Source organism: Nanorana parkeri, unplaced genomic scaffold (assembly GCF_000935625.1).
Source record: "Nanorana parkeri isolate BGI_ZX_2015 unplaced genomic scaffold, ASM93562v1 scaffold44, whole genome shotgun sequence".
In the NCBI taxonomy this organism is placed as follows: Eukaryota; Metazoa; Chordata; class Amphibia; order Anura; family Dicroglossidae; genus Nanorana; species Nanorana parkeri.
The window spans coordinates 2,659,851-2,675,079 of NW_017306312.1; the positions used below are offsets into that span (position 1 = coordinate 2,659,851).

Here is a 15,229-nt window from a genome sequence, read left to right on the forward strand (position 1 = left end):
AAGAAGAGAGGTTCACTCTCGAAAGCTTGTCTTTTATATATTTTGTTAGTCCAATAAGAAAGGTATCATTGCACACTGCAATACTGCGTGTTTTTATATATATATAAAAAATACAAAACATATCTAGATTAAGTATGATCTACTTTTCTTGCTTTATATTTCCATACAGTTTGAATTGCATATTATATATGCCTTAATCAAAAACACTATAAAAAAAAAAAAAGGAACCCATAGCAACCAATATGAATTAGTATTTCATTGATCTAATTTTGGTACACTGAAGGATGAAGCCATTTTTTTTTTCATTTTGGATAAAGTAAGGGAGGGTTATAACCCATCAGTTCTTTATTTCATTGGGCCGATTGCCTGCCATGTCCTGTCCGATAGTCACAACATGACTTAAGAAGAAATCCTTTCAAAGTGAGGGAAATCTCTGGTAGTCAGCAGAGTCACCAGAACTTGTGTCCCCAATGGAAGATTTCTCCTTTATTTCTGCTCAGGTGAAAACTGGACACATAGAGAGGGTGAATCTGCCTAAGGAGGGCACAGGTAACAATGAAAACTTAACAGAGGTTCTAATCCCTCTCCACTCTATTCACAACTACTTTAAAACCATCTAACCCAAGAACAAAAATGTAGCTTACCAGTCCTTGGATGTGGTGGCTCCATTGGTTTTCATTTTCAGGCTAAGTAAATTTTTTATAAGTACAGAGAAATAAAATTGTTGATCCTGTTAGAAATCTAGTGTCCCTATAACTTTCTGTCTACTAAAATGAAATCTCAATGTTATCAGCCTTCCTGGTTCTCTTCTGTGGACTACAGAATACCTCCCTTCCTATGTACCAAATCAGGAGAGCAGCCTAGAGTGACAGTGCTAGTCCTCCTTAGCTACAATACAGCGTTGTCACCAGAGAACAGGAAGTGCGTTACTGGCCTGATCACCAGGTGAAAATACATTTAAAAACTGAAAAACAAAATGAATGCAGCTACTGCTTCTGGATTTAGATATACTTTAACTGTGTGAGCCCTTACAAAATAATAACACACAATACATATGGCTACTGTATGCTCTTTTTAGCAACACTTCCTGTTTTCTATAATTTGATGATATGAAACTAAATCCTCTGACAAATAAAGGCACAAAAGTAAGTCTAAAATGTTATTTTAATTGCAGTACACAGCACTGAAATCTAACGTCTGCACACAGTGTACAAAAGCAAGTACAATTTACATAGGTTGGCTAGGCCAGTAAATGTCTTAACCTGGGAAAATGATGCGGCACTAGCAGAGGTTAACATCATGGTAAAAGCAGAGTGTTCTACACAGAAAATGTCATGCAAATGATATGCAGATGCGCAGTTATCATAAATATGCCCGATTCATTACGATCTATTAAAATTAATTTGGGTAAATAATGTTATGCTTAATATGGCATATCTATAAATGGCACTCGGTATAATTTATGGCAAATTAACTGTAAGCTGATGATGGATTTCAATCGACCAACACACATAGGAGGACTTGAAAATATAAGTCTTGGTCCAAAAAAAACAAAGATTAAAAACATTAAATTTATATTTTCTAATGAAAAAATGTATTTCAAAAAAATCTGCCACAGAGGCACCCTGCCAAACCTGGCCCTGCGATCTTTCTCAAAGGGAAGAAAATATTTACAATTCACCATATTTTCATTTTCCTTTAATTAAGAAATTAACATGACCTCCAAAGTGAATTGATAAATAAGTCAGTACAGGCTCATTGTCTTGTCACTGTCTGGCCTCAAGCCTAACAGTAAGAAATCCAATGATTCAATTGTTTCTGTCCATCATGATAAAGATATGTTAGAAGGACTGGGGAGGATCACTGGTGTGTTGGGAAATTTTTGCAGCTCTGTAAATCTGCCTGACCTAGGTCAAACCTTAAAGCCAACCTCCACTTCTCTTCTTTATACATTTTATAAAAATATTGCCATTCACCACTCTCTATATGCTCAAGCGATACGCTACTCATCTTCCTCCATTCTGGGCCACCAAGTTCTTCTGAGATTAAAGACACCCGGCATAATTAAATCTACTTCCCCTGTGCCCAGGGTGTCAGACCCGCCCCCCTGGAGGTGCATTGTCGTGTCACTCTTTGTTCACAGAAGAATACTCCAGAGAATGGCACAGACATCAGTGCATTTGCACCATTCTCTGAAGCATTCATGACCATCTACCACTGCAGGAAGAAGTCCCCAGGATGTCACATGACTGGCCAGGAAAATGAAAACAAATTAGAGGCAGGGGGATCCAAGTTGGGAGAGCTACCAACCTAGAATTGAGCTCTAATTCAAGCAAACAAATTTGCTAATTTATATCTTCTATGTCATGCTATGGAAGCTCACCATACAAGACTTCAAAGCCCAACCCCAGCCAAAAGGCTTTATTTCAGTTTTAAGTAGAATGAGGAAAGGCCTGAACCCCTGTGAGAATCTTTGTGTGCCGTCTGGGCCTGTGTTGGGAAGATCTATCTCACATCAGGTCTAAATGACCACACAAGAAGTGAGAGTGAGATTGGCACAGATTATAATAAAATATTGGCAGGGCTTCTATCCTCGCAGTGAATTTGACCCTGGACATTTTCTGCCCTAACTCGTTTTTTTATGGAGGCAGAACCAGGGTTGGTAAAAAAGGGTAGGGAGTATATGGGTGAGGTGGGTCAGTGATGGAGAAACAGATGAGACAGTGATTGGGTTAATATGGGTGAGGAAGAGTGGCTCCAGATAATAAGGGGTCAGTGGTCTCTTTGCATCTAGAATATTGTGATTCCTGCTCTGTTTTTCAAATATTTATTTAGCATGCAATCCTTTTTTTCTACCGAAAATATCAACCGGTCTATTTTGTTTTCTGTGCATGCTTTGCTTTGGGACCATTGGAGGTCAGTAGGAGGGGGGTGTGCCTACTGTAAAGGCGGAGTGGCCACACAAAGCCCCCATTTTTTAAATCTTTCTACATGTGTTTGGCTTCTAGAGGGACCTCAGGCAATAAGGGGTCTATATTTAAAGCATTCAATGTCAGACTCACAGAAGACCTGCCACAGATTTGCTGACCAATCATCTCCTTGATTTATAAAGCACATTCCTCATCATTATCTATAAACAGGAAATGTTAAATTTTTGAAAATACTACACACAGAAACATTTCTCATTTTGAATGGGTGAATCTAATGATTTCTTCTGGATACCACACTGCTCTTTTCACCTTTTCTGTGGACTTGCTGCACATACATTCATTCAATATTTTCATTTGCACTAACCCTCCGGCTACATAAAAACTGACCAGAGGTGAAGAATGTACAGCTAATGCATACTAATCTATGCAGGTGAGTTTGCCTCGATTCAACCACGGGTAAAGACCAGACAAGTCAGATTTCGTTTCTCACACAAGGGGCATTTTAATGAAACTTGACAGTAGGTTTTATGCTTTAGACAAAAAATACATTTATTTGAAGAAGTAAAATTGTTTTGGAATCACTGTCCATGGTACTGAACTGATTGAATATCTGGATTTGGAACATGGTCATGATTGGGTTAATATTTATAAAACATATTTATAATTCATCTGATTTAGTTACAATTGTAGAATGCTGTATTTCTTATCACTGTCTTTCTGTCCCTGTGGCAAGGGTCACCAGAACAAATAGATTTAGTGCATCTCCCTAATCTGAGTATCTGTGCAACTAAGGCATGTCTTTTCTAAAGTAATTCAGATCCTTGATTCACTGTGACTAGAGTTTGCTGGAAGAACTGTTGGGGAGGGATCAATAAACAGAAGTGTCCCCTGCACACCATACAGCAATCAGGACCTCTTGGTGCTTGAAATAGCAGTGGTGCTTGCAGTGATGTCCACGGATGGCGCCGTGCAAATCCAGAGATGATAACATACATAAGTCGAAACTGTGTGCGCAAATTTGATCGGATCTGGGGGGGACTGGGTGAAGTATCTGTCTAGTCGGAAATGTATTTTTCTTTGCTTTTTTCATTACTGTATTGTACTGATTGCTGTTATGCTGTGTTGGAATGTCGATATGTAAGTTTCACTGTATTTTATGTAGTTTATTTTTTATGTATGAAAACCAATAAAAACTTTACCTGTTAAAAAAAACAAAAACCCCCAGAGATGATAAAAATGAAGATCACTAACACTAGCACAATATAATAAATCCAAAGGTTCTTTTTATTGTAGAACAACGTCACATGTATAATATAGCCAACATTTCGGAACCGCACAGGTCCCTTCATCAGGGCAAACATAGTGACCGCAACTTTGGCTATTATTATCATCTCTGTTGGGGAGGGAGGTAACAGACCTCAGAAGACCAGTAAAAGGTGTCAGCAAATGTTCAGAAGCCCTAAAGTGTAACTCCACTTAACTTTAAAAAAATAAAAATGAAAAATATCTTGAAAAAATGAATATAGCATACAGTATATAATTGTTGCACACACCATGTTGTAATTTAATGTTATTAAAAATTAAATTTCCATTTAAAATTGTAGCCATTGTAATGTTCGAAATTTGTCATAAAATTCAATGCAATATGGTACCCTGGAGGAGTTTTGTACAAAGTTGGTGTACATAACTCATCCAAAATATTATTTCCTGCTTCTGTGATTGGCTGACTGTTTTTTTCTAGACGTTTGCACTAAGATACAAGTTAACCACTTGAAGACCGCGGTGCTTCACCCCCTTCCTGGCCAGGCGATTTTTCAGTATTCAGCGCTGTGGTACTTTGGCTGACGTTTATTCCGTCATGCAACGCTGTACTGAAATGAATTTTATACCATTTTTTACTATATAACAAAAAAAGTACCCTAAATTTTGTAAAAAAAACATGTTTCCCTATAAAATGTTATGAAACATTTATTTTCACCCCAATTTTTTGGTATAATATAAAAGACGGGGTCCCGTCGTATAAATAGACACTAAATATGTCAACCTTTAAAATGGCGCGCGCCTGCGAAATCGCAGAAAACGACCGCAACCAAAATTGGCCAACATTTTTTGCATCCCTTGTTATGGGAATTTATTTTTTGGCATACTCCCTACGGGTTAATTACTAAAAAGAGAGGCCAACACTTCACATTTCCCTATTGGAACAGAGAAAGCACACCAGCTATTTATCACAAACCCAGACCCTCCCATTCATGAATCAGCTTGGAAAGCACACGGTGACACAAACAGCTATTTTTTCAGAACATAAACTGGGTAATCTGTGCACATTGCAAGGGTTTTAACCAAGGTTGTTGCAGTTTCCTGAGGATTAATTTTTTATGGAGTTTATGGATTATAAAAAAAAGTAAGAACGATTTTCTTTCTAACAGTAAAATCTTGACAATATTAGAACCCATATTAGAACTTTACTGGGACATATACCTATTGATACATCCATCTAGGTGCTTAGGCACCACGGACTAATCACTCTTTATTTACTTTCTTTGCGTATCGATGAGGCTTAATTTTAATAAGTGATGAGCCTGGGCTTGGTGCAAACCCAGTTCTCCTGAATTTGCCTACGACTGGCCACCCCCTTTCCTGGCCCAAACAGTGGTGGCAGTTGTGGCAGTTGTGGCAGGGGCATTTACCACCCCTTTGTGACGTATAGCTGCGAGGTGGGAAATGCGCCTTTCCGCACCTGATTATAAGTATATGAACTTTAGATTTTGCATTTATATGCACTTTTACAGGCAAAGTTGTCATCATTTTCATGTAGAGGGAAAATGTTTCTGTGAATTTTTATATAATTAATGTTGGTATGTTTTATGAATATTTTGATGATTTTGTGCAACCCTAATAGCATTTTCCTTCCTTGTGTCTACATCCTTGCATTAACCACTTGCCGTCTGCCCGTTGTGAAAGAACGGACAATCGGCAGACTCACACAGACTCGCCGTAATTGGATGGCTTTTTCTTCCTCCTAGCGCGCGTGCATGTGCAGAAGAAACCCGCCCGTTCTTTACAGCCGTTGCCGGCTGTTTGACATACAACCGATCAGCGGCTCTATAGCCACCTATCGGTTGTATGTTGTGTTTTGCTCCCCCCCCCTCTGCACCGTAGAGTGCAGTCACCGCCTGGAGAGACATATAAAAAAAAAAAGTAAAAAACAAAAAACAAAATGTTGAAGTCCCCCAGGTTTATGCACATATAAACTCAAATACGCGTTCGATGCGCCAGCGCGTGAAAATGACAATTGCGCTACACATGTTACATATCACTGCGAACGTCAGAGTGTGAGCAATAATTCTAGGGCCATCAATCACTGATGACACTAAATTGATGAGCGGTAAAAGCTTTTAAAGTGTCGCCTATGGCCAATTTTGGGTATGGTAGTTTTTTGAGGTTTCGTTCTCGCGCGCACGCAATTTTACGGCTTGGCATGTTTGGTGTCTTTTTACCCGACGTGACCCCGCCTTTTATATTTTACCAAAAAATTGGGTAATAATAAATGTTTTAGAGTTGAATATAGGGGTTGTTTTTTAAAATTTTCGGTAATTTTTGCCTTAATATAGTAAAAAATAAAACCCCCAGTGGTGATTAAATACCACCAAAAGAAAGCTCTATGTGTCCCTAAAAAATTGTATAAAATGAATTTCAGTACAGCGTTGCATGACGGAATGAATGTCAGTCAAATTAACTAATCTATTGGGTAGCAATAGCATATACACAAACCACTTCTGAGTATTTGGAGTTATTGATATTGGAAGAAAAGTGGCACAGAATTCATTAAAAAGTTTTTACCGTTTTCTGTTAACTAGATGAAAGCTTGGATATGTAAGGATCACCAATTCTAATGGCAAAGCTAAAACTTGACATTTTAAATTATATGGTCTTTTCTGTATGTTTCACCTTTGAACAGATATGCAGATTATCAGGTGGGTGTGCCTTCTACTTATTTCTGTTCTCTGTGCCAGAAAAATAAAATTGTTTTAAGTGACTTTCCTTGGCGTCAATGTGTATTTTACCTGCACTTCAAACATTTATTACTCAAAGGCACAAAAGACTGCCACACCCATTAATATCCGTTACTTCAGGTGATCTTCATTTTGAACATGTTCTTTTATGAATAATCTTCTTGTATGAAATTATTTAAAAAAAGTATTTGTCAAGGTAATATTAATTTAACAGTTCTGGACAGGGTTGGATTAGGGTCAGTGGGGGCCCCTGGGTAAAATATAGTTTGGGGGAAGGCCCCCTTTGAATGAGGAGAATAAAAAAAAAAAAGAATGACAGGCCAACGCTATGCTATAGTGGTAATACATGTCCCAAAACAGAGTTGACTTGGTCACACAATCACACAGATGGCACCATTGTGTTAATTAGGGATGCACCGATATAGTTTTTTCGGTAGCCAGTACTGAATACCGATACTGGAAGTCCCATTAAGGAAGCCGGGTGGTGTGTAATGACTCGCCGTCTGGCTTCCTAATTAGCTGGCAAGCTGTCTCCGTGCTCCCTGATCACCAGCATGGAGCCGGCTTTTTGGCCAATCAGGAAGCCGGGGGGCGGTTAATGACTCACTGCCGGGTTTCCTGATTGGCCAGCTTCCTGACTAATCAGGAAGCTGGCCAGTGAATTGTTACCCGCCCCCCACTTCCTGAGTGGCTGGGAAGCCAGCTCCATGCTCCCTGGGCAATAGAACTGACTGCTCCATATAGAACCACATGCCCATTGGAAGTCTCTTGCCAATTGAAAGAGCCTATCACAAAAGAGGAATTCTGCTCTTTGCACCACATGATGGGTAATCCATGGGATATATTGCACTTGCTTCTTGAAACAAATTGACAAAAAACACAATAAGCAGCTAAGCAGAAAAACAAAACAATTTGTTTTAGGTTTTAGATTTACTAAATGAATGTCCGGCAAAGGTACTTACAACAATAATAGAGACTCGGCTTTACATTTTACATTATTTTAGGCTATTTCTTTAGCATTACTCTAAAATAAAATTGGCATGCTAATCAGCTATTATACCAACGCGAACAACAAAAAATGAAAATTCACCGCAAGCAGGCTTTCCATCTAATAATCCTTTTAAGTCTAATGATCACCTTGAGGCTAGTGCCTGAATCTTTATAATTTCATAACTGTTTGTACAAATTTGTTTACAAAAAAAATAATGAGGTTTCAGCAGCTAAAAAACAAGTATTTTTTCAATAGCTGTGATAAAACATTAAAACACAGAAATATTGAATTATGACTGGAAGGTGGGTAAGAGCTGATCACACCATGGCTTTCTATGTTTCCCAGGAACTCATGTGATTAATTGTTATTGTCTGTATATGGGACACTGTTCATTTCATGCCATAGAGACTCTCTCCTGTTGCACTGTCTGTGTTAACCAATAAATCAGAATTAGAACATGATGAGAGAGACCTCTTAAGAGTTATCTGGCAGCAGCTCCCCCTTCTCTGTTTACAGCATTAACACACATGCTCTACCAGTTGCTGGCTGGTCTTTAAAATGGAGCACTAGTAAAAACTTGATTTGGATAGTTGAAGAGGGCTTGCTGCGGTCTGTTTCTATATTGATGAAAAACGTATTCAAGTGATGGTGGTCACCACAGCAAGCACTCAGTGAAGATTTCTCCGGTGGGGACAGAACAATAAATCCTTTTTTTTCTACTTCTACTTGAGTTAGAACCTCTGTTTTTACCACTGTTTGCGTCCCCATCCCAGAGATACAAACACATTCCATAAGCTAAAGAACAAAGTGCACAACAACTAACCACAATCCAACATTTCTTCAGGGAAGCCTATCCTGCCTCAACCTAACCACTAAACTATCATTTTCTCAAACAATTCATCCCCACACAGCTACCACCTCTTGAATCACTTGCACCTCTCTTTTAGGGTTTAAGCTCTCATGGGCAGGGCCCTCCTTGCCACCTTGTCTTGATTTGCATTGTAACTGTAATGTCTTCCTTATATAGTAAAGCACTGCACAAATTGTTGGTGCTATATAAATCCTGAATAATATCCAATATTACTATCCAGTGGTGGGGCACTCACTCACCTTTTGCTAGAAGCTAGCTCTCCTTTTATTTGCACACTTTGATTGGTAGTGCTGCCTTAAGTGTCTGTCTCGTCTTTTTAAGAGAACTTTGTTCTCCTTCAGACCTATGTTGTTTTTGGTCAGTATAGAACCTTTCAATTCAGACCACTTTAAGGAACAAAGCCCTATACATTTCATGTTTTTAGAACAGTATATGTGAATACAGAATTTTGAGTGGTAAAACAAAATATCAAAGTATTATCTATCTTTAACACTTATCTTCACAATAAAGAGTTAAACCTAACACAGCCTTACTCTGTGCCTAAGGGACAGCCTTAAAAATTTAACCTTCTCTTAACTTAACCCTTAACATGTAAGTCAATGTCTGGACAAAATAAAAAAATAGTCCTCAATCCTCAAGCCCAAGGGTTTAGGCAGATTCTAAATGCTACAGAAAGCGGCACAAAGTAATGATGTGGAGTACTCTCTGCAGCATTCTCATACAAGTCTGGGGTAGGGGATGAAGCTAAGATGCTGGGTGTCATTCAATCCAAAAGAGGAGCAACTCTGAATGAGATTATGAAAGAGTCTTCAGGGGACAGCACTAGAGATAGGGTGAGTATAGCAATAGCTCCATTTAAGTTTGAAGAGCTGCCGGGAGAGCCATATGTTTGTATTTGGCCCAAGCTAGAATTGGGCTTTAATACTACATTTTTACTAAGGTATACTTATAATGATATAGGAGGTGGGGTTTTAAAGGTGCTGGGTGGAGCCTATTATTATCCTTCACAATATGCTAACCCTTAATAGTGAAAAGGTTTATATTTACTGTTATATATTGTTTGTAACGAAATTGCTTGTGCAATTTGAACTCACAAAATGCCTGACCCATCCATAGGTGTTTCTATGCATTGCATTAGATTTATATATCTGCTCCCACTCCTCCTGCTAAGACGCATAATCTGTGCTCTGTTTTCCTACTGACTGGGAAGCAAGGTGTCATCTGCCATTTTTGGAGGAAAAGCCCGGTTTCTGTCGTGCCACTAGCCACAGCTACCCTACTATATATTGACCCAATATTCTTACAAATACATGAATTTCACATATTTAAAAAACAAAATAGAAGAGAAACTCCTGGTAGTTCCCAGTAAAATCCTTTTAAAGCACTGAATACATTCTTAAGGCTGTTTATTCAAACAAAAGACATTTCTGATGTACAAATGGCACATAAATCATTGTGTTTTCTTGACAATGAAGTTGAACTTATCTAGTATTCTCTTTCTCAAAGCAACTGTGATGGATTGTAATAAATGATAATTTATAGCATTGCATGTTCAGGTACAGTGAAGAGCATAGTAATTGTAATTTACAGTAACTGTCATGGCACATTATTAGCATTGACATCAACATGATTTATTTTATTTTCCTTGGAGTACTGTTTAAAACATAAAATATTACAACAACAAAAAAAACACATTTAACGGATCAGGGGTAGCCATGGGCCTAAAAGGGCTAGACTGTACATGGTAGTTCTGGCATGGGTCTAGCAAGCTATTCAGCTAAATCATGGAAATTCGCACTTTCGCCCATTTTCTAGATACATTTTGCATCTGAAAAAATATGAATCCCTACACTTTGAAGGCCCTTATGTAGAACACCATCCCATTGATCTGATTACTAACAGTAATTATTCATGTCATTAAACTTTGTTTGCCTCTATGGTGCAAACACAGATTCATATTTGTTCTATGAGATATGAAATGTGACCATATTAAAGTATATGTTCAGCTCAAAAAAAAATTCTAGTTTTAGAGCTGAGAAAGAGTAGAATACCCTCACTTCCTGTCATGCTGACAATGTTTCACAAGCCAGGAAGTGAGGGAAACATTTTTCTTGTAGTAGAGTAGGGCAAATCTAGGACCCCTGGCTATTTTTTTTTTTTTACTTCTATGTCCCAGTTGCAGATTTTCCTTACTTTCTGTCTGGTGAAACTGTTGACAGCAGGGACGTGCGGTCAGGGGAGGCAGAGCCTCAACTAGTATTATGGAGGAAAAAGCTGTCAGCTTCAAGTCTGAAGCTGACAGCTTTTTATCCATTCAGAGTGGCTTGTAACAGGTTACACAGCAGGGAAAGCCTCCCCGCTGTGTAACCTGTCATGGACGGAGCGCTGCCTGTTAATTACAGGCAGTGCTGCATCCAGCTTTTGACATGTAGTTAGATGACACAGCAGCGGCCTTCCCCACTGATTGTGTAACCTAACTAGTTAGGCAAGAGATGTCACAGCCTCTACTCTTTGTTAGAGGTGTGAGCTATGTTGATGGTTTGGACCAATGGCAAACCGCCATTGGTCCAAGCTGTCCAATCAAAAAAAGAAAAAAAACCCCCACCCATTAATCTCGATGCCTCAGCAGTGACGAGCAAGTGAGGGACAGGGAGGCTCCTCCCTGTCTCCTCCCTCCTTCACACTATCTTTTGGACCGAGTCTGGGCCGGGGCTTCGGCTGGCGGGGGTTCATCGGGCTGGGGGGCGGGGCAGAACGTGTCGGGGGCGAAGCTGGGGAATGCCTCACCCGGAACTAAAGATACCGCACTGGTTGACAGCAGAACTGGACTTCAGTCTAAATATTTCTAATGGATAGCAGTATAAACCTGATAGGAGTTCTAATCTTTCCCTACCCTACTTAAAATGTGAAAAAAAAGTTCTTCTCTTGACATACATTTTAAAAATCCAACTTCCAGTCCACTTAAATCACCTCTGGTTTTTAATATTAGTTGGGAAATTGTAGAGAGTGGGGGAAGAATGGTTGGGTGGTAATATGCCATCATTCTCTCTGCTACAGTTCACACACATTGCACCTCCTTGAAATTGTTGTTGCTATAGATAGTTCTGCATCTGGGTGCTCCCACCTCTGCAAAGGGCATCTATTAGACCCACTTCTAATTCTAGTCTATATTTGATAGAGCCAAAGGCTTGATCTGTAGCATGTATAAGCCCGTACAAAACATGACCCACCAATCACAACTCATATGTGGGTGTCTGTGGGTCTGACCCTCAGTTCCAAACCTGGAATAGGTTTTATGAATACACTTGCAGGATTTAGTATAGCACCAGCCTTAAAGAAACCTCTGAAAATGTATTGCTGAAATGGGTTGAAATTACAGTAAATGCTTTGACATTTTCACATTGGACTGCTCTACTAGGTGATTCTATGAGGCATTTAACATTTAAAGAAACTGAAACTTTTTTCTTTATGCTAGCTGTAGATAGACAGACCATTGCCAATGGCTCAAGCCAAACATCCAAATTAAAATGGTAAAGAACAAGCTTGATGATAAAATGCTAATTAAAATGACTAAAGCTGAAAAGTAAATGCACAAATTAGATACATACTGTATAAGGAAAATATTTGACCTGCAAAAATATTTGTGTTTATATCCTTCCAGCCCTGAGATTTAAACAGCTCTCTCAGGCGAATGAAGCCACTAAGGGAAACAGATGCATCTGGCCACCATTATACCGTAGAAGGAACACAGTAGGAACACAGTAGTATCTCCTCTCCACTCCTTGCCGGCTGACTTGAAAGTGAAGGAGCAAGAGTAGACTGAACAGGTTATCTCACTGCTCATTCTGCTCTCTCCCCTGATGGCCATGTTTGCTGTCTGTATAATTGCATGCAGCACATTTGGCATGCAGCACAACTCATAGTTATGTTGCTTCCTATGAGTGCTGTTGTACAGGAAATTGGAAGATGCTTATATAAAAGGGTTATTAAACCCTCAGCGGTTTTTGCATATACTGTATCTATTGCTAGCAAGCAGTAGATATATGCAAAACGATGAAAAAAAAATTCAAAGGATTAAAACTTACCTATGTCTCCGCCGCGCGCTCCCGTCCGAACATCTGAAAATTCTCGGGCTGCCGCAAAGGATCTTGGGGCGGGCAAATGCGCAGTTCAGATCTTCAGCCGGGAGACGAGGAGAGACACAAGGTAAGTAAACGCAGCAGCGCGCACCCGCACAGACTTCGTGGAACAGGATGTGACAGTTAAGACAGAGGAGTCAGCGCTGGATCGGAGACCGGCACCAGCGCTGGAGGGACTCCTGAAAACTATAGGAAAGAAGAAGGTGATCGGATTAAGTGGCATCATTTAAGGTAAGTGCTTACATTAGTATTGTGTGTGTGTGTGGGGATTTTAGCCTTTATTGTCACTAAGTCAAATTCATGTGCTTACACTGGTTACCTTTAAAAAATATACAATTGATTATTTATTTATTAATACATAGCTGCATTAATGTGTGTTCTTTATATCTGTTTGGAGTTCAGCATACCTTCTTTAAGATCAAATTACACATTTCATATGAGAAGCCTTGTTTTATAAAGCTTTTTATAAAGTTTTATATAGCACTTTGACTTTCTGAATGCATGTTGCCTTGTAAGTACAGCTGGCTGACTACTGATACTGGTCTCAGATAGGAATGCTATTACTCTAGTTCTTTATGGTGAGGGGAGGTTCTGTCAAAGTTAAGGGAAACAGATGCATCAGGCCACTTATAAATGCACAGCATTAGTTCCTAAGTGACTTCAATAAAAATAAATACTTCAAAATCTCACATGGCATAGATTGCAGAGGTCCACCGAAATGGAAATGTAAAAACCGAAACAAAACCGAAATAAAAAAAAATTGTCAGGCCGAAACCGATACCGGAAATGTTTTTTATTTTAATTTTTAAAAATCTTTTTAACATTTAATTTTTATTTATTTTTTATAAACTTTTTACTGTAATTTTGTAATATTTATTAATTCTTTTTTTATTAAAAATTTTGATTTTTTTACATTGCTTTTAGGGGCTTTGGGGAAATATTGGGGGTCTAAACAGACCCCTGATGTTTCCCTTTTAAAATAGAAAAAGAGATTTATCTTTCAGAGTATTTTATTAATTTTCCAAAGTACAATAAAACAATAAAATAGCACATGATGCACAATCCTTATAGCATACAATTGCATTACAGTTTCTTCCACATTAGCATAATCAAGTAGTAGGAGGGGATCACTAGAGGCCATACACACAATATATAATAGTTCTGTAAAACAGAACATATCTATTCACCTATTATTGCCAATTTATACCCCATCACTAAAATCAGAACAGTCTGAGAGGAATATCTGGCCTAGGGATCCGCCTATGTCTGAAGCAAACATTTGTTATGATCTCCTCCATATCTATATCAATAGAAGACTTTCTGTCCAGCATCTATGTATTAAACGGCTCACATGTGCGAGCATAAAGAAAAAAAACAGACAAAGAGAGGAAAATGAAATAGATACTAAAGGAAGCAGAACAGCTTAAGAGTCCGAAAAGAGACTCTATCTCTTTTTATGTATCCCCTGTTATCAATGAACAGGAATGAGTGTTCCTGTTCATTGATAACATGAGGACATGGTATGTTTACTATACCTACAACTATGAATGAACATGAGGTGATGCAGATCACTCCCATTCATTCATAATTGAGGATATAGTTAACATACCATCCTCAATGATCTACAAACACTCAGCGATCACTGGTCGCTGAGTGTTTGTGCTCGCTCTCCTCTCTGACACACAATGTCACAGGAGGCTGATCGAGCAGAGCAGGGAGGCCTCCTGTGACAGCGCTGGCTGTCTCCGCCCACACACCGCTCTGCCGGACTGTGATAGGCGGCCGAGCGGTGTGGGAGGAGAGACGCCGGCCGCTCACTGCGCTCTCGTCCTGCAGAGCTCGGCCGGCCGTCACTTTCTTTTCTCCCCGCTGGAACACAGAGCAGCGCCCAGCAGGGAGGAAAGAAACCAGGGATGCGCCGATGTATCGGCCGAAACATGGCTCTTTCGGCATTGCCAAAAGTGCATGCCAAAAGTGCAATTTTCGGCATATATGTCTTTGGACAGTATATATAAAAATATGCTCAATTACACCAACTGTTCAATTTCAAACTAATGGGGACAGAAAATGCATTGTGTAATGCTTATAAAGTTGTATACGTAGGTTAAGTTGCCCTCATCTTTACGTTATTGAAAAAAAACAGATTCAGATACAGACATGTTTCTACATTGCCTCACTACTTCCAAGTAACCAAAAGTGTGACTGGCGCATCCACCTTGCTGTTCACATGATGGTGCCACAAATGTTCTATAGCATTACATATAACAAAATACTAAAATTGC

At 39.1% G+C, this 15,229-nt stretch overlaps 1 protein-coding gene across 1 annotated transcript in view; it reads right to left on the minus strand.

The window, feature by feature from the left end:
• METAP1D (methionyl aminopeptidase type 1D, mitochondrial) overlaps positions 1-15,229 on the minus strand; it is a 146,300-nt gene that overhangs the window by 18,864 nt on the left and 112,207 nt on the right. The window lies entirely within an intron of this gene.